The following is a 24832-nucleotide window of genomic DNA, read 5'->3' as shown; positions in this document are numbered from 1 at the left end:
TATGTCCGCCGGCTAGACAATCATCGCTGTGTGTTGTGAAAAGTGCATCGTATTTTTATGTGGTGCAGTGTGTGTCTAGGAAATATGATTCCAGGGAATCAGTGTTGCAGTGACGTTGTTCAGCGTGTACACTATCACCACACGCTTCCTGATGAGCCTCGCCTACAGGCTGCTGGTGAGGAGGCAACCATCGGCACACCAGCCTTTCGATTTATAGTCACACAAATATTTTTCAAGGCATGGTTTATATGTATGCTATTTTTAAACACTTTCTTTTTAAGCTGTACCACTTTAGAAAAAAAAAAGAAAAAAAAAAGAAACTGCAACGAGGCACATCGTTTCGCTAAAATGTAACTTTTGTCATGATATTTTCAATGTTTTTATTATTATATCTTAAAGTAATGAATTTTTTTTAGCAGCGTTCTTTTATTAGTATTAGATTCCTTGTGTGGTACTCTAAGAAAACTGTTGGAAATACAGGCTAAAAATCATCGTTAATGACGAAACATGTTGATGAGATAAGTGTAGAAGTGATAGGATTTTTGTCTCGTAGCGAAAAGTGTTTCAGAAGACATTATTTGGTTATGTTACAAAACTTTCGCTCCTGAGGACTTGGCAAGATGCGTAAAGGAAAGGAAAGGAAAGGAAAGGAAAGGAACAGACGACTAGAGAGTTGCATCTCTTGGAAACACGAGCATGTCATGCCGTGTGAATATTTCCACAAAGATCATTCTTGCACGAAATAGTCGGCATCATCATGCGCATGTGTGTAGAAAGTCGCCCTTGAAACTACGTGTGTTTCTCCTGGACGTGGCAAAAAGCGGGACGTTCCGAGTTTTCTAGCCGAGTAACTCCTCAGCATCCTGCCCGGCACTGGAGCACCGAGGGCTTCGTGCTTCCTTGGCAGTGAAGGGTCAAGGAGCAAGCTTTTCATCCCTTAAAACGCCAGCATCATAAGTGGATGTCTGGACGGGAAACTGTCTGGTGTGGTTTTGGACCGACTTTCGGAAAGTGTCAGCGAGAGCGAGGTGGCCGGTTGCGTGGCGTCGCGGCTGCAGTCAGTGCTGGGCCGCGCTGCGGGACGCACTGAGTTTCTCTTGCTCCCTCGAGTTCGGCTGACTCACTTGGACCTACTACTGACACACTTACTCTCTCTCGTAGCTTTCGGTCGACTCTCCCTACCAATATTATGTTCTAGTTACCTATAGTTGCTTGCTTTCATCGCTGAGCGTGTGTTATTGACGACCTCGCATGAGTGTTACTGACCAAACCAACCACTTGACTTACAACTTACTACTTGAAACGATGCCTGTTACGTGAACTTGTCGGAAATATACCAGAGTGTTTCCGAGAGGATATTTAGCTGTTACCAAGAGACGAGTGTCCATCAGGAAGACTGTTGGACTTACTTTGACCACCTGTCACTGAGACCAGCCACAGAGGAGTCCTGGAGTAAACTCCGCACCCACCTCGCCTCGCTACCCGAGGGACGCCACCCTAGGATGTCAGAGGGTCTTCTGCCTTGAGTTTGAGATCATCCTAAATAAAGGTATGCTATGATATAATGTTTGCTTACTCTCACTCTCCTTCAGGAACACTTGTTTTCGTTCTTATCCAGCAGACTCGTGAATTGCATTAAATTCTTTGTTCTTATGGATGAAAACGTCGCACAACAAGGAGATGATCAAAGTGGAGAAATGGCACAGAGTAGTGTAACGAAACAGTTTTGAATGCAGCAGCTTAACACAACACGTGGCACTGTCTGACACCGTTAGATCATTTCGTTTTCACATGTTGATTTTAAACAGTAAACTATAAGACAGAGGACAGATGAAGTGCAAGCTGAAATGGATCAGTACTTGAGGCAGCGCGACGCATTGAAGTTGTTCTCTGAGGACCAGAAGCTGCGTCACGTGGTCCATGTGCTCAAGTGGGTCACGTGTGGACAGTGAGGAGCCACGCACGCTGCACGCGCCTCTTGTTACTATGATTCTCTTGACTTCCTCTCCTGATTGAATACTTTTACGTCGCCCGCAAATTAACTCATCCTTTTTACTGCTATGGTCGTATTTTGTTGACATTCAGATCAATGTAATGAACTGTATGCTTGAACACAATGAAGAAAGACAACATGAGGTTAATTTTACCTCTGCTAAGCTATAGAAATACGTATTTAAGAGACTGTAACACAAAAACAAGTTTTTCAAAAGTTGTAGATGATTATGGGAGGGACAGACTAACAGTGAAAGGGTGACTACATATAGATTTTATAATGTTTAGAATCAAATAAATGGAAATGAGTAGTTGGGAAACTCAGGCTGAAGCAGGAGTGTCATGTATTTCCTTATAGATAAATCAAAAGTGCTTCCGTGAAGTGTACACCGTATATGGTAATGTGATATAATTTTCATGGCTCTTCCAGTCGGTCACAGTTTATCAAAGTGCTTTATTGACTGGGTTAAGTGAGTATTGGCGTGTTTAGTGACTGACTCTCATTATTTGTACTTTTCCTGCTTCCTGCTTCATTTTCGTGTTATATTGATGCAGCTTTGAGAAATAGTGGGAAACTTCAGATATAGCACATTTGAAGGAACTAACTTGGTTGACTGGAATGATGAAAATTAAGAAAGTAGTGTAAAGTGCAATGAATAGTGATGAAGATAGACCGTAGAATTATACTTCTAGATTCTTTCATTTTACATAAGAACATAAGAAATAAGGGAAGCTGCAAGAAGCCATCAGACCTACACGTGGCAGTCCCTGTATGAAATATACCTACCCATTTCCACCTACCATTCCCATCCATAAATCTGTCTAATCTTCTCTTAAAACCCCCTAATGACTCAGCACTTGCAAATTGATTACTGAGCCCCTTCACTCATCTACCAATCTATTTGAGAACCAATTCCTTCCTGTCTCTTTTAAATTTTTTTTTTTTCCGAGCTTGAACTCTTTATTTCTTGTTCTATCCTGGTTATTGATCCTAAGAATTTTGCTTACGTCTCCCGTGTTATAACCCTTATACCACTTAAAGATTTCTATCAGGTCCCCTCTTAACCTACGTCTTGACCTATGTCTTAACCTACGTGCTTGAGTTTTGGAGAAGGGAGAATTAATTTGGACTTACTTGAGTAATTAAGAAAGCGACGCATTTTAAAATATAATGAAAATAATGATGGACGATGGAATTATATGAGTTTTGAGAGAAATGAACATAAGCAGATCTGACCTTGCCGCCCTTCAAAGAGATCCCACACCGCCTCCTCGTCCCTTCGTCCTCTCGTCCCCTTGTCCATCTTGCCATTGCAGAGGAGGCTCAACCCACACCTGAAGGAATGTGATGGAGACCTTTCCATCCATTACACATCTCGCCCCTTCCTCCACATCCTCCTCCCTCACCAGCACCTACTGCCTCTTTTTCACACATACACACACACACACACACACACACACACACACACACTGAAAGAGCATACATAGGATAAATACATTAGGAGACAGGACACTGCATATTACACCAAAGGAAACACAAAGATAGACAAATAGATAGATAGATAGATAGATAAAGAGATAAATAGATAAATAGATAGAAAGATAGATAGATAGACGGACAGATAGACAGATAGATAGATATGTTGAAGTTTATTGACCACAAAATCACAGACACATTTCTATACTACATCTCAGAACACACACACACACACACACACACGCATCACCGGGGCCGGAATAATAATGATGAGAGTAACTTGTCAGTGATGTTTTCTCTCCCCGGCCCACGAGCGGCGCCGGTGGGCGGGAGGGAGGCGGTGGTGGTGTGGCTGGGAGGCACGAGAGGACACAAACATACTTTCTATTCGCGTCTATCGCCAGGCAGACACAAAGGAAGATCATGATGTTGGCGCAAGTTGGTCAGGCATTAGGAATCGTCTGGCGTATCGCAAAGGTTGTGGTGTAGCTTAACTTTACAATACCGCTGTGCCATATCCTCCAAGACGTTAGCAGCCATGGCCCTCCACGCTTCTTTGTCTTGCGTAGCTCGTGTAAACTGTACTGCTGTCATTCCGTCATTCTTCACTAAATCGTCCATATGTTTATTCCTTGGCCTTCCTCTTTTTCTCCCCTGTATCATTCCCGTCAGTCAGGTGTAACTTAAATGCGATAAAGAAATATGAATACAAGTTAACTTTACACTGGTATTCTGATTCAGAAGTTCAATTTAGTTATAATCCTGATGGTTACCGCAAGGAGAGTGTTTTGTACCCATGCATTTCTTTCAAGCCTCTTTCTTTTTCTCACAAGTAGATTTATTGAAGCAAACTAAGGATGTCTCTTTTCTAAGCAACATTTTAGGAAGCGAGAAACAAGTGTTTTTTTTTCTCCTATTTATAGTTTATATAACCCTTGACTTCCTCCTGTACACGTAAAAAGAAAGAAAAGACAAACACAACCTCACTGGAATCCAGCAAGGTGACGGTACCTGTGTTGGTCTAAGATTGAGAAGTGTGCCGCCGATAAGCTATCACTGGAATGTCCCATGAACCGTGTGGAGAAATCGGGTGTTGCGGGAAAGTGACGCTTTGCTGGCGTCTTAGATAAATGAAGAAAAGAAATGCTGTTGTGAAAATTCATGAAGCTGTAGTGTAATTTATGGAAATAAACGTATCGATATGAGAAAAGATGTTGGAGATCCGCTTTATACTGTTTTCTCAAGTGCATATTGAAAAGAAACTTGAGTGTTAAAATATATGGATTTGTTCATATAATAACATATAAATTTCAATCATGTATACATTGTAAGGGAAATTTTGAACGTGGGAAAGCTTTTGTAGTACAATGAAGTACATTGAAATAAAGTTATTCTGCGCTTCTTTCAAACAATTTAAGCGATTAATTGTTCAATTATCAACTTAGGGGATTTTAATCGTGTGCATCTAATGTGGAATTAAATACGTGTGAAATCTTCGTGCTCGTCTTCACCACTGCACTGAAAGCCACTCGTGTTGTCCCGTCTAGAATAACACTCGGTAACCTTTGATGGCGACTCTTTAACTCGTCTTCACCTCCTTACTCCAAGTCTCCCCACTGAGGGCTGCTCCTCTCATCACCGCTGCGGTAATACTACCAAAATACCACCCACTAAGCATTGGTGAGGATTCAGTAACTCATCTTTGAGTCTCTACGTTGAATGCCGCTTGATCCATCACTGCTGCGATAATACTGACACAATACCACCCAGTAACCTTTGATGACGACCCAGTAACTCGTCTTCACCTCTAGTCGCAAACTCTGTTGAAGGCCACTTGGTTCATCACCCCTGCGGTAATGCTTATAAAACACGAGGCAGTAATTCGTCTTCGGCACCCTGCTGGCAATCCCTAGTCGAAGGCCGCTGTGCTCATCACCCCTGGGGGTAATACAGACGGAATACCAGGCAGTAACCCTCGGCGAGCACCCAGGAAAGTTTCTCCTGGCCGTAGAGGCACCTGCTCGGCATTCCATAAGTATGATTACGGCCATGATCGCGATACTTACCGCCTCACGTCTGCCACGCTCCCTCCCTGAGTTCCACTGGCGCCGTGCTCCCTCCCGCGCCCCTCGACGTACCAGCCACAGACTACTCACACACTAGCGCGCTCCTCGCTGACCCACACAGACGGAATGTGTAAAAATCTCCCGTGCTTGTATATGTACACTTCTTTCCTTTGTGTTCATCTGTGTAATGAGAGAATCAGGTTTGTAATGTAGTATTATCGTAACCGCACTGGTCGATTATTATATTTTATGACGAATTGTTCCATGTAGTGTATTGGGAGTTTTAATGAAGGAGAATGTTGGTCAGCCGCAACTTCCTATGCTGGTGTGTGACCTTGAAGGGTCCTGCCTCAAGGTTACTACTCTACTTGTGCTGCAATCCAGGTCACAGGAGCAACAATTTAGGATTTTCTTCTAGCTGCTACATTTCAGTCTGATTTGTACAGGATGAGCCGTTGATGTAAATATAAAAGTAAACAGAATTACATGTAAGAATGCCACTTAGGGTTTTATATCGGATGGGCACACACACACACACACACACACACACACACACACACACATACACACACACACACACACACACACCTAAGGCCTGAATTACACTTTATTTCCTCTTCTCGGGTGCACGCCAAAAGTCGCTCATGAAGTAAGCTTTAAGACACTTAAACTTGCACTCCACTCGGGGCCTGGAATAAAGCTTTAAGTCACCAAAACCTGCGCTGTATTAGGCAGGCAGGAGTAACATGAGAGTGACGGGGAGTGACAGCGAATGACGGGTCGTGTTTTGGGACGCAATGGACGTGACGGGACATTTTGGGAGGTGAACCACTTCCCGTCCAGTCCGCGATGCTCCCGCGTGCTACCTCGTCTGACTCGCTGGAGGAGTCCATTTTTTGCTGCCCACGTCTTCAGATGTCGCCCGGGGAAGGTTGTTAAAATGATCCACGTGACGGGAAGTCGATGGCTGATTATTGATGTACGGAGCAGGTGGAGAGACTGGATGGTGACTTTTGAGTATTGGAGGAAACCGAATGTCTATTTGTTTATTTATTTGTTCATTAATTCACTCATATGTTTATTTATCTACATATTGCGAAGTATTTTACTTGTACTGTGTCATGTTGCAGCCTTGTCTCCGGACACACACACACACACACACACACACACACACACACACACACACACACACACACACACACACACACACACACACACACACACACACACACATACACACACACACACACACACACACATACAAAACAAAATGTGTTTGTTTTAATAGGGTCACTAGTTAGAGCTCCAAGTTTCCAACGAGTCTGACAAAACACAGGAAGTCTAGTTGTATATTGATGTTTCTTAGGATATATTTCGTCCATCGTCTAGTACAGTAACATGAAACCAGGGTGTGCTTGGTGTAGGTTCGTGTAAGCGCACTAGTTAGACCTCCACGTTCCCAGCGGATCTCGTAGTACCAGCGCGTCTCAAGTAAGGATCTCTCCAGACAAGTGAGTAATTTCTCCTTTCAGCTACCGCGCCGACTGGTTAGTAGGACGCCACTACAGCACGGAACTGCGAACCCGCTTATGCTGTAGTTTCACTGGTGCTCCTTTCCTTGCCGACACCCGCTGCGTTTCCTATCGAGATTTCATATTGTTAGTTGCCACTGACGTCACGCTCGCGGCTCTCCGCTCACACGTGCTTTCCTGTAGTTCTGTGCATTTCCTTACTTTGACGTCAAGTTCAAGGGTTTAGAAATCTTTTGAGATCAAAAGACCGTATTCCTAAACTATCTCTTACCTTTAACATATTCTAGTGGAAGTTGTCTGAGGCTTTCATGGATCTTTTTGTTATAGCAATGGTAGTTTAACAAAAATTTCGCATCATTGATAAAAAAAAAAAAAACAATCATAACACGACTAATCATTCCTGTGCCCTTTGACAATAGTCTTGATGAGAGAACAAAGGGTTTAAGAATACGAGCTCGTAGCGACTCCTTCAGTATTCATGAAGTCAGAAGGGATGAGTTGATAGTGACCGCGTGGCGTGTAACTGTCACCGCGCAACCTATATCTCACTTCAATTAGGAATGTAAACATGAAAACAAAATCGAGATGCGCACATGGAAAGTTAGTCAGCATTCACACCCCGCCCAACCAGCCAGCCAACTAGTCAGCCAGCCAGTCAGCTCTCCCTCCCATGCTCTTCCTCCCTCCCTCCCTCCCTCCCACTCGCAACCAGCCACCCGCCACCCCTCCAGCCCGCCGCCTCATTCACTTTCCCAGGACCCGCGGACCAACTCGCTCACTTTCTATTTTGAATCTTGGAGAGTGTGAATAACGGGAATTGATTCGCGTGACGCCTGTGTGATGAAGTTAGTTTGCGACCTTTGTGTGTGTGTGTGTGTGTGTGTGTGTGTTTCCTACGTTCCACTGGCGTCAGGAAGAATACATAACAATAGGTGTGGACGTGCCTGGCATGTCACCAAGCGTCATTCCCTCCCGTAGACACGCACTGAAGTCACAGGCTATGAATGGACTGGTTAATATAGTATTCTGAATCTTCCTTTCCTTTTTGCAGTCATCCACTAATGCTTGAGTTCTCCCTGCAATAATCTAACGCGCTGCTGCTGGGATATGTGAAAGGGTACAAGAGGAGTCACACGTTTTCTTCCATCATTTCAAGCCAAGACAACAGCAGCAGAGCGCGGCAAGGCGAGCAGTTCATAGCAGGAGGTTCACTCGATGCCATGATAGGAGTGAAAACTGAAAATCCTCATACATTCATTCATCACCGTGGTCTAATAGTGTGGTAGGCATAGTCTCTCTCTCTCTCTCTCTCTCTCTCTCTCTCTCTCTCTCTCTCTCTCTCTCTCTCTCTCTCTCTCTCTCTCTCTCTCTCTCTCTCTCTCTCTCTCTCTACGATGCTAATTGAGAGCAGACACAGTAGCCTATAATGGGACAAAGAGAGAGAGAGAGAGAGAGAGAGAGAGAGAGAGAGAGAGAGAGAGAGAGAGAGAGAGAGAGAGAGAGAGAGAGAGAGAGAGAGAACTGGGCTGAGTTTCACCAGTAGAGAACCGGACTGGCAGGAAAGAGCTGGTAGTAGCAAGGGAGAGTGGCGCGGAATGGGGGTGACCATAGAGCCTTATATGTACAGAAGCGGGTGACGACATGCCATTACTGTGTTGCTGCTGCCTCATTAAAGCGATGGGCGGGACAGTGATGACCGATAGTCCCATACCAGACCCAAATGCATGTTTGTGGTGATCTCTCTCTGGGAATCAGCAGAGACCGCATTTTTAAAGGTTTCGGCGTCTTACTTGAGCATGTTAGATATGGGTGAGTGGGACTTGTTAATGCTGAAGGGTGTTTTGATGATTTTGATGGATTTCGGAAGGTTTGTGCATCATCACTAGGGAAAAAATCTATAAAAACCTGACTAATTATGTCCGTGGTCTTTGAAAATAATTCTTGTGAGTGTTCAATTGGAATTTTACATCATCATTGGGAAAGGAAACATCTAGGAGAACCCAGCTATTTATTTATGTGGCCTTTGCAAGTAGTTCTGAGAATCCAAAGCTTTTCAGAGCACATGTCATGAGTATTTATGACTGTTGGCCTGGAGCGTATCAAGAGTTTGGTGTGAATATTGTGAACGAATATGAATGATAATGATTTTTTTTGTGAGTATTCATAAATTAGGTATTATTAAATAAGAAAAACTGAATAGGTTATAAGTAAGTGCTTATCTCTCTCTCTCTCTCTCTCTCTCTCTCTCTCTCTCTCTCTCTCTCTCTCTCTCTCTCTCTCTCTCTCTCTCTCTCTCTCTCTCTCTCTTCGTCTAAATTAACGTAAGTCCTCGAATGGAAAGCAATTTTTACCAATGTCAATGAACATTCATCCGATTAATCCACCAATTCGGATATCTGTCCCAATATTTTGAATAGAAACACGGATGCCCAGAATGCACACACCCTCACGCGCCGCCATTGAATACACTGCACTACAAACACCGAATATAACTCTTTCATTGTTGAAGAAGTATTAAAAAAAACAGAAAGTAGGAGCTGAATTGTGACTGACAATGAGAAGCTTGCTTAAGAAGATAAGAACATAAAGAGGAGCTGCAGTAAATATCAGGCCCTGGATAAAACATTCTTACCTATCATCCATCTATCATTCCTTTCCATACATTCGTATAATCTTCTTTTAAAGCTCACCATTCACTCAGCACTAACAGCCTGATAACTGATAATATTCCACTCATCTACTACTTTATTTGATAACCAATTCCTTTGTCTCTTTTTAAAATTTTACGTTATTAAGCTTGAACCCATTATTGTCCAATGCTAATTACTGACCATGTATATTTTGCTTATATCATTTTTATCATATCTCCTATACCACATGAAAATTTCTATCAGATAACAACATAAGGAGCTACAAAAAGACGCCAGGTCGACGCATGAATGATACATACCTTCCTAGTACTTCCACCTATCATTCCAAACCATAAATTCAACTGTTCTTCTCTTAAAACTCCCTATTGACTCACCACTAACAGCCTGATTACTGAGTCTCTCCTAGTCACGCAGCTCTCTCCTTGTGATAGGAAGACCGTCTTGGGATCTCCGGCACGGAATTCATGCCACACAATGCAATGGCTGGTGTGAAAACCTGTGTGTGTCGCAGGGATTATTGTTCCAAGGTTGAATTTTGTTTAACTTGATAGTGGAGAAGGTATGGGTGAGGAGGGGGGGGCAAGTTGGGAGAGGCCATTAACCCGCAGTGAAACCGTAGATGCTGAGGGAAGTGGTGATGGAGATGATGATGATGATGGTGATAGTGATGATGATGATACAGACACTTTAGATCCTATAAGTCACTCTCATCACCACCAGCACCACCACCATTAACAACCTTTCGCTTTGCACATCCTATTCACTTATCTTCCATTTAAGCCCGCCCCCACCATCCTCTCTCTCTTTCCTATCCCCACACCCCATCCCCAACCCAAGCCCTCCCTCAACCATCCCTAGCTCCGTCTAGACACAACACCTGCCTGACTCCTTAATAGCCTGCGATAGATTTGCAATTCATATCCATTAGTGATACTTTCTCACTGCAGCCACCACCACCTCCACCACCACCACCACCACCACCACCGCCAGCACCATCCCTCAGAAAGCTCCATGGAATCTCACGTATTTCAGGCTTATATTAGTTTAAAATGAGTGGAAAGAGCAGGAGTGATAACAGTACACGAGCACCGCGGACTTGACTCCTCGCCACAAGGGACAAGCGGCCAGCACATGAGAGAAGTGAACGCGGAAACTAGGAACTGGAAACTGGTAGGCGTCGCCACAACAACATGAAGTCCTGGGACTGAAACCGCATTCTCAACTGTTTCGCTGACCTTTCTCAACAAAATTTACCTGCCTTTAGTGGATGTTATTGTGGCTTGCAGTGGTGTTCTTCGTGATTCTAATGTTAGTTTTACAAATATTTTACATCTTCAGTGGGGGGGGGAATCATACTCTCGTCCCGATTGATCATCTCTGTGGGCTTCAAAATTTGTCCTAATGAGATCTCTGAGCGTTTGAAAATAAGGATAATGCGTCTTAATTCCTCCAGTGGCTTAAGTTTCTCGCGTCCATTTAAGTGTATCAGTCGCACATTCCCAGACATCCTTCTTACAGTGTCAAGTGGCGACCAGGTGACGCTGTGGACTTTCATGAGACACCACTGCATTAAATCAAGCAGCCCCTCGCCAAGCCAGACTGGAAGTGACCGCCAGTGCCCTCGTGAAGATAACCTAAACTGCATTTCTAAGAGTTAATACGGAAAATGGAGGAGAAAAATAGATGCTGGGATGTGTGTGGATGTGTGTGGTAGGCCGCGAAACTTGACTCTCTGACCCAAGCTACCGTTCAGACACTTCCATAGATGGTCCGGATTTTTTTTTTTTTAATGATTCTCTCCGATTTTTTCTTTGAAGGTAGCCTCCTCCTCCTTCTCCTTCTTCTCCTCCTCCTTCTTCTCTTTCTCTTTCTCTTTATTTTTCCTTCTTTCTTTCCTTCTTACTTTCTTCCTCCTCTTCCTCCTCCTCCTCCTCCTCCTCCTCCTCCTCCTCTTCCACCACCATCACCTCAATCTCCTCAGCACACGAACAAGCTGAGAACGAGGTCTTTGAGGCTAGAAAACCAACAAATTTTGCACCTACATATAAATGGAATTCCAAAGGCTATTCATTCATGACTTGCCTCGCCTCGCCCCATTTGCACGAGAGCTCGCGATCACCAGCCAATACAAAGCCGCAACCCGCTGCAGACAGCCTCCTTTTGAACGCAGTGGGGGACGGATGCGTGAGCCGTGACGTGTGTGAAAGTGGCGGCGATGATGGAGCACCGCGCGATTGAATACGAAGTGATGACACCATTTCTTGCGAAGGTTACAAAAAAGATAATCGCCGTAGTAAACTTTCAGCATGGGAAAAGGCGCTGTGGGGGTGTGGGTTACATCTGGGAAATGTCAGGATAATGACGCTTTCGGTGAGAGACTCGTAGTGAGAGTGGGCGGCGCGGCAGGGAACAATGGAAGGATGGCACTTACGCCTCGGTGTTGCTTAAGTGGCTTACTACTCATGGTTGGTTAGATAGATGAAAAATGTACGTGACACAGACAAGAGAATGATACCTAAGACATATTCAGAACTGCGTAAAATAGCTTATATTTGGTTAGTTATGTGGAAAAAAGGACTTACGTATATCAGACAAAGAGAAAGTAAGATACAAATATGCAACTATGTAACACAGACAAGAGAAGAACAAGCATGGTATGTTCAGAACTGCACAAAGTAGCTTCTAGTTGGTCATTCACAGAGATATAAATAAGAGGTAAATAAATCAAACAAGAAGAAAATAGTTAAAGAGACGTAGGCACATAACAGAGACCGTAGAATGGCAGCCATTATACATTCAGAACCACGCCAAGTAGCCTGTACATAGCTGGTCATTCACTCGCATTAAAAAAAAAGACGTACATAAATCGGACAAGAGAAAGAAAATAGATAAAAAAAAGATACTCACCCACATAACTCAGATAAGACAAAGACTATGCTACATTTAGAACAGCGCAAAAGGAACCTTGTAAATAATTGATCATTCACCCAGATAAAAACTAAAAAAAAAAAAACCGTGTATAAATCAAACGAGGGAAAGAGAGTCACGATATATTTATAACTGCGTCAAGTGGCCAAGTAATGATGACGGTGCTTCTGTTGACCCTCCCCACCAGCAGCAGTAGCATTTTTTGGCGACGGGAAAGTGACCGAGAAATTTTTCCGTCCCTGAGATGAAGTGCTCGGCATTTTTAAGAGCTGTAACCAATTTCACAAAAGATTAAAGAAGGGAGAAAATGAACGTGGCTTGTAGTGATGGTGGTGGTAAGAATATCTACTGACAGGAATGAAATTGTCTCCGTAATAAACTGCCAAAGAGTGTCTATACTGCTAGTCATTTTTTTTTCCTTTGTGTTCTTTTGTCTCATACGAGTTCCTTTCCACACATTAAAGACAAGTGACCCTTCATGCTAGTAGATGAATAGCACTCTACTGTAATAGCTAAGAATGTCATCACGGTTATGCTAAGTCAATAGGGAGCCGTAAAAGAAGATTAGACAAATTTTATGGATGGGGATGATAGGTGGAAATATGTAGGTAGGCGTGTTTATAAAGTGACTACCACGTTAAGGCATGATGGCTTCCTACAGCTTCCCTTGTTTACTTATGCTTTTATGTTCTTATGTGGTGCGTACCCGAATAAAAAAAAAAAGTTATGGGCTCCGATGGATGATACGTGATATAGGCGGCCGTGTTTCATACAAGGACTGCCACGTGTAGACCTAATAACCTCTTGGAGCTTCTCTTATTTTCTTGTGCTCTTATGCGGCACGTACTTGAGAAAACGTTATGAGACCCGAGGGATCTTACAACAAACTATCATCTCTTGCTTCTCATTACAGTTGTGGTGGATGGGAAGTGTGTGTGTGTGTGTGTATGTGTGTGTGTGTGTGTGTGTGTGTGTGTGGGTGTGGGTGGGTGTGGGTGCATGCGACGCGTGAGAGGCGGGTGAACTCGGAATAATATCTTCTACCTTGAGTAAGGCGCGACAAAGGTTTTCTTTCAACTATCGCCGTGGCAGGGAGCAAGTGCTGAAGGTACGAGTTTACGGTGCGATAATGGTGGTGACTGTGTGTGTGTGTGTGTGTGTGTGTGTGTGTGTGTGTGTGTGTGTGTGTGTGTGTGTGTGTGTGTGTGTGTGTGTGTGTGTGTGTGAGAGAGAGAAAGAGGAGAGAGAGAGAGAGAGAGAGAGAGGAGAGAGAGAGAGAGAGAGAGAGAGAGAGAGAGAGAGAGGAGAGAGAGAGAGAGAGAGAGAGAGAGAGAGGAGAGAGAGAAAGAGGGCTAAGGCAATAAATTTTTCTCAGAACAATTTGAACTTGCCTTTTCATAATAATGACCACCAAAAACACTCATAACTTTAACAGCAGTATAGCGAAAGAGACTCAAAAATATATTGGCCAACTTTATGTCTTTTTTTTTTTTTATTTACTTTCATTAACTTTTAAGAGAGATAAGTTGAGAGGCTTTCTCTCTCTCTCTCTCTCTCTCTCTCTCTCTCTCTCTCTCTCTCTCTCTCTCTCTCTCTCTCTCTCTCTCTCTCTCTCTCTCTCTCTCTCTCTCTCTCTCTCTCTCTCTCTCTCTCTCTCAATATTCTTTCCCTTGGCCAGTCTTCCTGACACGACAAAAGAAATAATGATAATCGCAGTGAATAAATAAATAATGAAATTAACAGAAAACCTTAACCTTACACTGGTATGATCACCCATTAACATCCAGAACAGTGTGAAAAATTTTTTTGCCAGGGCAGAGAGAGAAAGAAATGAAATCAACTAAGTTAATTTTGTTTCTTCAAGGCTAGAGAAATATTTAAGAGACAAGTACAACACTGAGGATCTATAGATTTACAGATAATCATAGAAGAAAAATGTCTAGCAGTGAAACGTTTAATATAGTCTTGTAACAGACAGCTTTTATTCTTGGGTGTACTCGCAGTATATCCGGTCGCACGTTTCATGCCTGACGCAACTCATCGCCTTGACGAACACCTCACTAAGACGACGAATACATAACGCTGCTGCAGTGCAAGAGTGTCGAGTCTCATTACGGGGTGTCAGGGACAGAAAAAACTTGTGGTTCTATGTTACGCTTTCAAGTATGTGTGAAAATTACTTGCAGGATGGATGACTAGCTGATTGTGGAAGGAAGGACACAAGTATTCATAGAAGTGTAGCTTTACGCTCTTACCGCAGATCAGAATGTAAGAAAATAAAGAAAAACAACAAGAAATCATCAGACCTACATGTGGCAGCCTCTGCATTATGTAGTGTAGCTTATCATTAACAGCCTTGTAATGGCCAACGTGTTTGTGACTGTTTGTTCTTTTTGTTGTGTCATTTTCTTTTTTTTTTTTTTTTTTTTTTTTTTGTATTTTGAATTTTAGGCAGCGTTATATAATGATATATGAAGTTTGTGTTGGTTCATAGTAGATAGAATAGAAAACTTACTCTCTCTTCCTTGACCAACCCTATTGATCTGGAAAGTAGAGAAAGACACTTTTACTTCGATCAACCTCACTCAATTCAGATCTAAGGAAGATCAAGAAGAAGGCTTGCTGTTATCTTCCTCGGGCGACCTCACTGAGTCTGGGACCGAGAAAGATAGAGACGTCTTATTTCATCTTCCTTGGCCAACGTTACTGAATTCTGATTTAAGGAGGTTAAAGAAGAAAGCTTTTACTCTCTTCCTTGGCCAAGCTTAGTGAGTCTGGACCAAGGAAAGATAAAGAAGAAGGTTTTGCCTGAATTTCCTTGGAAAATACGTCGGAATTCGCTCATTTTTCCAGTACATTTCATATGACACCGTTCGCCACTTATGATTTTCGGGATTTCCAGCGGCCGCCTGAGTATTAGAGGTCGCAGTGTCTCTTTCCTGCCCCCCAGGCTAGTGTTCATGGGCAAGGACGGACTGTTGTGGCCGCAGGAGGTACTTCACTGACCCTCTGAACTCTGGGCTGCTTGTGCTGGGTTATAGAATGTGTGTGGTTGTATGTATGTGCGTGTGTATGTACTTAGGTGGATAGGTGAGATGGGTGTGTCAGAGAGAGGGAGAGAGAGAGAGAGAGAGAGAGAGAGAGAGAGAGAGAGAGAGAGAGAGAGAGAGAGAGAGAGAGAGAGAGAGAGAGAGAGAGAGAGAGAGAGAGAGAGAGAGACCTTCATGGGCACCCAACACATATATTCCTCCGAACAAAATATTATTGGTAATATAAGTTACGTTCTGTTTACAAAATCAATCATGAAGGTATCAGACTCTCATAGCTGGTCCCCTTGAATGATCCCGGATAGGTGGCCACGATCTCCTTATCTTCCCTGCATCAAATATGTGTCCCTGTCCCTCAATGTACTGTTATATTGGAGCCGCGTGTGTCCTGTTAGTTGGGTGCGAATATGACATCATCTCGTAGGCGTGTTCTCAAGGATAGATCATTGAAGCTGTCAGTGCAGGAATGCTATGATTGGTATGGTGGTAAAATATTCATGTGCCTGTTTGTGTTTGTATGTATAGGGGAGGTGTGTGGGACTTGGTGGTGAGAAAGTACGGGATGAAGGATAAAAATTCGTAAACTCTGGAATTTTCTGTTTCTTCTTCTCCTTCCGACGACTTGAATTATTTTAAAAGAGGAGTATCAAGACATCTGGACTAAACTGGAAGTCTCATTTAGTTAGCTTTTAGCAAATCGGCAATTAAGTGTTTTTATTCTTTTTTTTTTTTTTTTGTTCAGTCGCCTGTACAAAAACAAAAACTATCGTTTCTTATAAATTTGACATCTAGAAAAGTTAGTTTTTCTTATAGAAACTTGCACGTCACGCAGCTTATGTAGCAGTGGAAGTAACAGGTAACACTCGTATTGTCACACCTGAAGTAGCGCTGTTACATAAGGTTAGATGCGTCTGGTTCGCTGCAGCTCATCCGCAAAAAAAAGTAAATGGGTTGTTCTCTTTTTATCGACTTTCTTTTGCCAGAGGTAACCTGACGCGGCTAATGAGACGCAGGAACCGAAGAGGAAGAGGAGGAGCGTCCCCACAGATAGGTAAACTTACCTTACGCCTTGACTTACAGCAGTAGCAGTAATGTCGTAGCTCAGCCTCGTAGCGTGCCAGAGACAACGGGAGACGTTCACACCTGATAATCTCAAGAACACAAACATTTCCCCCATGCCTCAGACTCCCCGGCATTATAGCAGTGCAAGAGCCTCAGGTATTCTATTATCCTGAAACTCTACACATAATAAAGGTGTAGTCTTTCGAAAGGAAAAGGGAATATGAAACGTGTGGACAAAGAATGTACTTGTATTCAAACACGCCATGCGCTTGAAGCTGAAGAGGTGAGACCGAGAGGAAAAAAATATTTGGAACAGGGTTGAGATGAAGAGTGTAGGGCGAGTCTAGGGAGAGAAGAGGAGGGGAGATGGAGTACCAGTTGAGAGTTGTAAAAGTGACACATCAGGTCTTGAGTTTCTAAAGAATGTTGGCGTTGAGAGCGAGTGTGTCAGGATGAATAGACCGGCGAGGCGTGAACGGGATGATGCCATTCAGCTCCAAACTTGTGATCCACGTAATAAAGAACATAAAGACACTAGAGGGCACCCAAAGTGTTGACACCTTCATTCTTAACGTGAAGTGTTCAGAGAAAAGAAAAGTCAAAGCCTCGTATCCTTGAACGCTTCAGATTCCCATAAAGTTTATTTTCAAAGGCTCTAGAGATAATCAGTCAGGATCTCATATGAGTTTTATCAGTGGTGATGTAGAATCCTAGTTAAACTATCACTAGAATCATATGGAATGTCCCTTGAAACCCTAATAACTTTCACTAGACCCTGTCGAAAGCAGCGAAAATAAGACACCCTTCAGACACATTTCAGAGCCCGGGCCCCAGACAGGTGAGGGTGAGAGGGTTGGCAGAGCAACACCTGCACAATAAGGCTGAGTGTCATGCCGGCGCGGACCGTAGCCCTGAGCGACAGCGCCAGATTGTGGGCCACGCCTCAGTAATTTGGTCACCGAGGCTGCTAAAACTTTCCCCTGACGTGAAAGGAACACACGCGGCTCGCATGCTACCCGGGGTTCCACTAGTCTCCGCCGCCTCTCCGCTACACAGCTCTTGTTGAAGGAGAGTGAACGCCAGACATGATCTGATCCCATGAGCGCGGCGGTAATACGCTCAATGCTGATGTGGGTTAGTCAGGCATTCATTCATTCATTCACTTACTTTTCTGAAGCACCGCGTCGTTCCTGCCGATTACCATTCACCTTAACGCTCAGATTTACTGTAGTCTCGTGTTCCTCATAATGATAAGTCGATTAGTGAAGTAAAAATGTCTCGTGAGTGAGTGAGATACGCATAATGGCTGCATTTATCGTACTTCCGGCAGCGCAGATGTGCTCAGCTGGGACCCGGGCTGCTCCTGGCGGAGGCGGTGGCGGTGGTGGTGGTAGTCACACACTGGCCATCGTACCATTGTGTCCGGTCGCGTTGCATCGCCGCCATTGTCTCTGGAAAAATACATTATAACAATTATGCAATGCTTGCGTAGACCGGATCTGTATGTAGCAGTGTTTTCTTTGCGCTGTGGAGACCGAGCAGGGGCGGCAAAAAAAAAAAAAAAAGTCTGCTAATTCGTTTCCTCCCCATAAATAGAAATAAAAAAAAGATAATCCAAGAATGGAAACCAATTTAGTTCCAAATATTTCTTGACCCTCCTCTCTTTAACTCCAAATGCTTTAGGAACAATGAGGTGTACCTGAGAGCGAAAAACAAGCCTGGCACGTCAAGAACACCCTTCGTGGTACTCCCAGTGATAGAAATCTACGCTACAGGGATTTTTCTTCCCCTCTTAGGTTCGACATCTGATCTCAGCTGCTTCTAATAACTCGCAGTAGGAGTTAGTGGAGTTTTTAAAAGTATTTTCGTGATTACAGAGATAAATTAACAAGGATCAGGTGCCATCAAAGAGAAAAGATACACAAGGAGCCAAAAATAAACGTTTCTGTGGCCTTTGAAAATAATCCTAACTAGAGAGCAATGCGTTTAAGAATAAGAAATTTATTATCTCTACCAAAACCAACACAAACCCAAGCATCCACAAGGCACACAGAACTTACCATGCACAACACGCACCAGTGCAACTTAATGCAACTTATACGGGCGTCTATTATGCATGCTGTGTTGTGTAAACAGATATTCTTTCAGCCACGCCCTTCTCTCTCTCTCTCTCTCTCTCTCTCTCTCTCTCTCTCTCTCTCTCTCTCTCTCTCTCTCTCTCTCTCTCTCTCTCTCTCTCCCAAGTATACACAAACAACCGCGCAGAGTCGTTCTGTTGCATAACCCTTGCAAACGGCAGTAAGTAACAGGAAGAGAGCAACACAGCACTCAAGCGTGTAGGGTTTGGCTTAAGCAGGTGTGCTGTTCCGTGCTGATTCACTTCTTGCAGCACACCCTCATGGCTCATTGAACCTTGCTTGTGTGTGTGTGTGTGTGTGTGTGTGTGCTGGGGTCAATACTGTACATACATTCCTGACTTGCTTTATTTATTCAGCCAATTGCAATACATAATTCTCGCGTATGTGAAAAAAAAAATATTAAAAGGGTTTATCATCGAATATTCAGATGTGAAGTATCATATAAAAGCGTAGGACTCGTAACTCCATCATTCACTTTTCCTGATGCTGCCTCGGACAGATAAATGACGAAGGAAAAGTTTTGAAGGGCTCAGTGCTCAGTTTTGACGAGTATATTGCTCTATATCTCCTTTTCTCTCCTTTCTTTCCTCCTTTTCTTTCATTTTTTTGTGTTTTCCTTATTCCTTTCCTCGTGTTTTCTGTTAAAGTGTTCAATGACATCTTCTTTTTTCTTATTTTTCTTTCGTTTTCTTTCTTCCTTTATTTTTTTCTCAATTTTCTCAATTTTCTCAGTATTTGATTTCCTTCCTATTATCTTCGTCTTTGCTTCTTTTCTTTTCTTTCCTTCTGTTTTCTTCTTTCCTTCCTCTTCTTCCTTCCATCCCCCATTCACTTATTCATTCTTTCATTCATTCTCACCTTCCGTCTTTCCTTCTTTCTATTACTGTGGTTTCCATAATGTGTTCAAGTTTCCCGAGATGCCTCCCAAGCTCCAATAAACTCTGGCGAAGTGCTGGCGGTCCGTCAGAAGATACCGCCACCTCGTGTTATGGGGCTCTGCTTTCCACTAGTGAAGCAACGGTTATGTCTGTCACTGGAACATTTGGATATTACAGTGATATTGTACATTTTTCCTTCGACTTGTATTCTTAAACGCTTTGTTCTCTCATATGGTCTATTTTCAAAGGCCATAGAGATGATAATAGTTGGGTTCTTGTACTCATTTCCTCTTTTGATGATACAGGATGCATGTCAAATCATCACCAGAACTAGCTCCTTTGAAAACACCAATAACTCGCGCTGCCTTGTAACCGCTTCAAAGTGGCCGAATTAAGACAGAGAAACGTTTTAGAGTATGGATCTTTAATGAAACGAGAAAAGCCAGTTACACAGTACGTCTTCAGTCCCTATAAAGTGGTGCGTTACCGCTGCTCTTAACCGAAGCAACGGGGATGAGCGGGAGGCCATAAATTACACCAGGAAAACAGGAAAGCATCGACCATCAAGTGTGTCAGTCCACGCGATGCAAGTAAAATACTGCAATTCATCTCTTGACAGCCGCCAGTCCAGGGGGGTCCATCCTCGCTCTGGGTCTCAGTAATGCGGTGTTAATATGATTTTTATTTTAGATTTGAATAGATCTACAGAGTACTAGAAAATACTCGTTTGATTGTTGCTCCTCAAAAACCTGAGGGAAAAGGGAACCCGTCAGTCCAAGGGCTTATTCCTCGCCCTGGGTCTCGATAAAGCAGTATTACTGTTATTATTAATATTTATTTATTTTTTATTGTATATGTCTTGGAGATCTGTGAAGGACAAGAAATTATTCCTTTAATTTAACTATTGCTCTCGAAAAATGGGTTTATAGTTTCTTTATTGCACATGTAAAGGAAATGGAACAAGGATTACTCGTTTAAATAGTCACTCTTCAAAAAAGAAAAAAAAGAAAAAACTTGAGAGAAAGAAAATTCTAAACAAGATGTACTTAGTTCCAGAGGTGTCTTGATTCTCCTCCCTTAGTTCAAGCCATAAGAAGGTAGAGAGCCAGCAGCAGGCAGAGAGTTCCACAGGTTTCTTTGACATCTGGGTAACGTTTCCTGTCGCAAATAGAAAGAAAGTCAAAACACTCATAAATTTAGTGGAGAACGTGTCACTTAAAGTTATTAGAAAGGTTTCTGGATTTATGGAGGAAATGCTTCTTTTTTTCTTTTTTAGACTTGTTTATATCATGTCAGGTATGTTCAAGTTGATTTAGGTGATAGGTTATAGTTCAGGATTAAATAACGTTAGAATAGGTCAGGCCATATCTCAATTCGGTCAGGGCAATGGTGGGTTAGATTACAGGATAAAAATTAAGTATGCAATTATTTTTGGTAGGATTTAATGACCAAATTATTTTTAACACACTTGAGATAAAACGGGCGTTTATTTTTATGTAAAAGGAGCTCCGGATAATTGTGACAAAATTATCAGGAATAAAAAAAAAAAAGGAAAAGAGCCCGCTGAAAGTATAAATTAGGCATGCTGTTAAACTTGAATACAAAACTTATGACTCTTTACTAAGTGGCAAGGTATTTTTTGTTCACTGGAGGCCCAAGCAGCGCAACGGGGCACCGCTGGGCCTCGCGGCGGAGGGAAAGTGGCTGTGTCCCGCTGCGGCTGCCACCGGAATTTGGACACCAGACTTCCTTCCTCCACAACCTCATTAATGAGCTCCGGTTCTGCTGACCTTCAGACAACGACGTGTGTGTGTGTGTGTGTGTGTGTGTGTGTGTGTGTGTGTGTGTGTGTGTGTGTGTGTGTGTTTGTGTGTGGTCGTGCTGTGTGGTGTGGGTCAGTCGTGACAGCATGAAGAAAAACTGCATTGAATTTAGTTTCTTAACTGGATTTATGACTATCTGTTGTATTCGTTTAATAATTGCAAGTGTAAAGGAATCATTCAAAGGTTTAAAAAAAACAAAACCGCAAAATAGAGCTTAATTAATTGCTGCCATAAAAAAAAAGACTTGTAAATCAAAAGATTCCAGTCGGGTTGGACTGTTTTTCCTCGTGCACGTGTGTGTGTGTGTTTTTTTTTTTTTCATGGAAACTGCCACCGAGTTTCCGTTTTGTGCAAGCTACGTCATTACACCTTCGAGCGACTAAAACATTTCCTTAATCCAGAAATGTTTTCGCACATACTCTTTAAATACAAGTACGGATAAGGCTTCAAAGAGTACATGGTAACCAGTTAAAAAAAAGATACGAAAGAAAGACAGACAGCTATGCGGAGAGACAGGTAGACAGAGAAACAGACTGACAGATACACACACACACACACACACACACACACACACACACACACACACACACACACACACACACACACACACACACACACACACACACACACACACACACACACACACACCAACGATATTTCTCTATGACACTCTATTCTCGTGTAAGTGATCTATAAGCGTGGAGGACATTGTGGTGTCTCACGGCGGCATCTCAGAGAGTCTACCGGCAAGCCACGTATTAAAGGAGAGGGGGGAAAAGTATATAAGTAAAAAGTCTTTTTTGTGTGCATTACTGTGGTTCAGGCATGAGACCGTTGTTCTTTTCTTTACATTCCAGGTGAGTGACTACTGTGTGTGGCTGGCTGGTCCCTTTTGAGCTCGTGCTGGTGGTGCTGGTGGTGCTGGTGCTGATGCTGGTAGTGGTGGTGAGTACTGTGTGTTGATCGTAATTTTTATCTTTGTCTGTCTTGTTCTATGTATTTTTTTTTTATTTATTTCCCAGCCTATCTGTTTATCTCTCTTTGTCTTTTTTTTTTTTTCTCTCTCTATTTGTGCGTGTTGTTTACTTGTCATTATCTTGAATATATAATTTCTTTCGATATATTTTCCTTCATTCTCTCTGTCACTTTATGGATGTATATTTTCCAGTTCATTTGTGTACGTTTATTTGTCTACGCCTGTCACTGTTATGCTTGTGTATTTTTTTTTTTTCATATTTATTTATTATGTTTATTGAGTTTTCTATTTTTCTGTTACTGCCTGGGTTTACTTGTCCGTCTGTCTGTTGTCACTATCATCTTCTTGAGCCGTTTAGTTGTTTACCTTACATCACATCGAACTAAAGAAAATGTTTGAAATCTAAATAATTATCCTTTGACGGTGTTGAATTTTCTTTTTGTTGATATTAGATGTGTTGACGTGTTGTTGAAATGAATAACAAATGTTTGCAAATGTAAAAGGAGCATTAGTGTGCATGTATGCGTGTGTGTGTGTGTGTGTGTGTGTGTGTGTGTGTGTGTGTGTGTGTGTGTGTGTGTGTGAATTTATCCGCGCGTAAGAGACAAACATTTCCTGTTTTGATAAATTCCAAGTTATCGAATCAATTACATACATGATACAAAATCACATAAATCACCCTTAGACCGAAGTGACATTTACCTAAGAGAAAAAAACAATTCTCTCACTTGAGTAAAAAGTAAAGGTTTAAGGGGACACAGACGGTGGCATTGCAATGGAAGCCGCCGCGCAGCTGTAAAATCAAGAAGGCAGCAAAAAAACACCAGGACGGTCAAGTGGTCAGTGAAGTGCTCGTGGAATGAGGTCAGCGTAGAGGAGGCCTGGCCGGGGCGGTGCGTGGCGTGGAGACGCGAACCTGATGTGAACCTGACGTGAACCTCCTTTTAAAACTAGCACGCGGGACACACGACCCAGGGTACAGTTAGGCCCGTCCTCACGTCCACTCCTGCAGGCGCTGGTGGTGCCCCTTATGATGCGCCCCGGCCACCCTCACGCCTCTCCTCACCGCAGCCTTCCGTCGCCTTGAGTGACTGTCCGATGCGTGGTAATTATAACACAACTGAAGATTGCAAGAAGGAAATATCCAGATGCAGTGAACCGTGGTCATAGTTGTGAATGGTTTGCATTTAAATATAAGGGTTGAAAAATTGATAAGAGGAATAATTACGTCTGAGGTATAGTTTACGAGATAACGCTAAGAAAATGGATAGAATAATGATTTAAATAATATTGCAAATTATGAATTTCATCTAAATTTATTGTGATAGATATGGAACCATGAATTAATATTCTCGGAGGAGGAAAGCAGTTGGTTATAGAATTAATTAAGGGTATGATACTTTTGATATGATAACGATGGAACATAAAGAAAAAAACAAAAAACAAACAGCAAAGGAAGAACTAGAATCAAGTAAAAGCTGATAATTTCGTCTGAATTTATTATGATAGAAATTAAATCATGAGCTAATGCTGTGGGGAGTGACTGAGGATGTGGTGCATTGATAAGATAATGCTCGGTCTGATAAAAAGAAAAAGCAAAGGATAACCTAGAATCTAATGCATGATGTGAATTTAGTCTAAATTTATTGTAATAGAGAAAAATCATTGTTAAATATGCTGGGAGGAAAACAGTTCGTAATAGAATTAATAAAGAGTGTAGTGCTTTTGATAAGATAATGCTGGGACAAAAACCACAAAGGATGAAGTAGATTCTAGTATAATCTGTAATTTTCATCGGAACAAAATACTAAACTGAGCTGAATTCTTAAATACAAGTAAATTAATATATTGAAGAGTAACTGGGTCTAGATAACGCGTTGATTCAAATAGCAATAATAATAACTGTGAATTTGATCCGAGCAGTTGAAGTGAAATTAAAGTCTTGAATAAAGTATGCAGAGGAAATATTTCTACTCGTGATGCGATTAACAAAATAAAACAGAAACAAAAATACTATGCAAATGTACCGCATGATGAATTCTCCCCTCAGGTTATAGATCATAATTGAAATTTAAGATACTCGTAAATAGGCAGAGGAATAAGTCTGGCAGTGTAACATCAAGGTCCGTATTCTCTCTCTCTCTCTCTCTCTCTCTCTCTCTCTCTCTCTCTCTCTCTCTCTCTTCCTGAGTTTGTTTTTGGTTTTGGTTTGTATTCTTTGGGAATAAAGAAGAGTCCACAGAGATCATTAGTCAAATTCAC

General features: G+C 42.4%; 1 protein-coding gene across 1 annotated transcript in view; it reads left to right on the top strand.

Annotated features, from left to right (window-relative positions):
• Positions 1–1028: 1028 nt before the first annotated feature.
• LOC135111141 (mucin-5AC-like) overlaps positions 1029–24832 on the top strand; it is an 83175-nt gene continuing 59371 nt past the window's right edge. The window contains exon 1 of the mRNA XM_064024147.1: positions 1029–1549. The gene's annotated coding sequence lies outside the window, so the exon portion shown is untranslated. The remainder of the gene's footprint in view (positions 1550–24832) is intronic.

This window comes from Scylla paramamosain, chromosome 2 (assembly GCF_035594125.1).
Source record: "Scylla paramamosain isolate STU-SP2022 chromosome 2, ASM3559412v1, whole genome shotgun sequence".
In the NCBI taxonomy this organism is placed as follows: Eukaryota; Metazoa; Arthropoda; class Malacostraca; order Decapoda; family Portunidae; genus Scylla; species Scylla paramamosain.
This window is presented reverse-complemented; position numbering and strand designations above follow the sequence as displayed.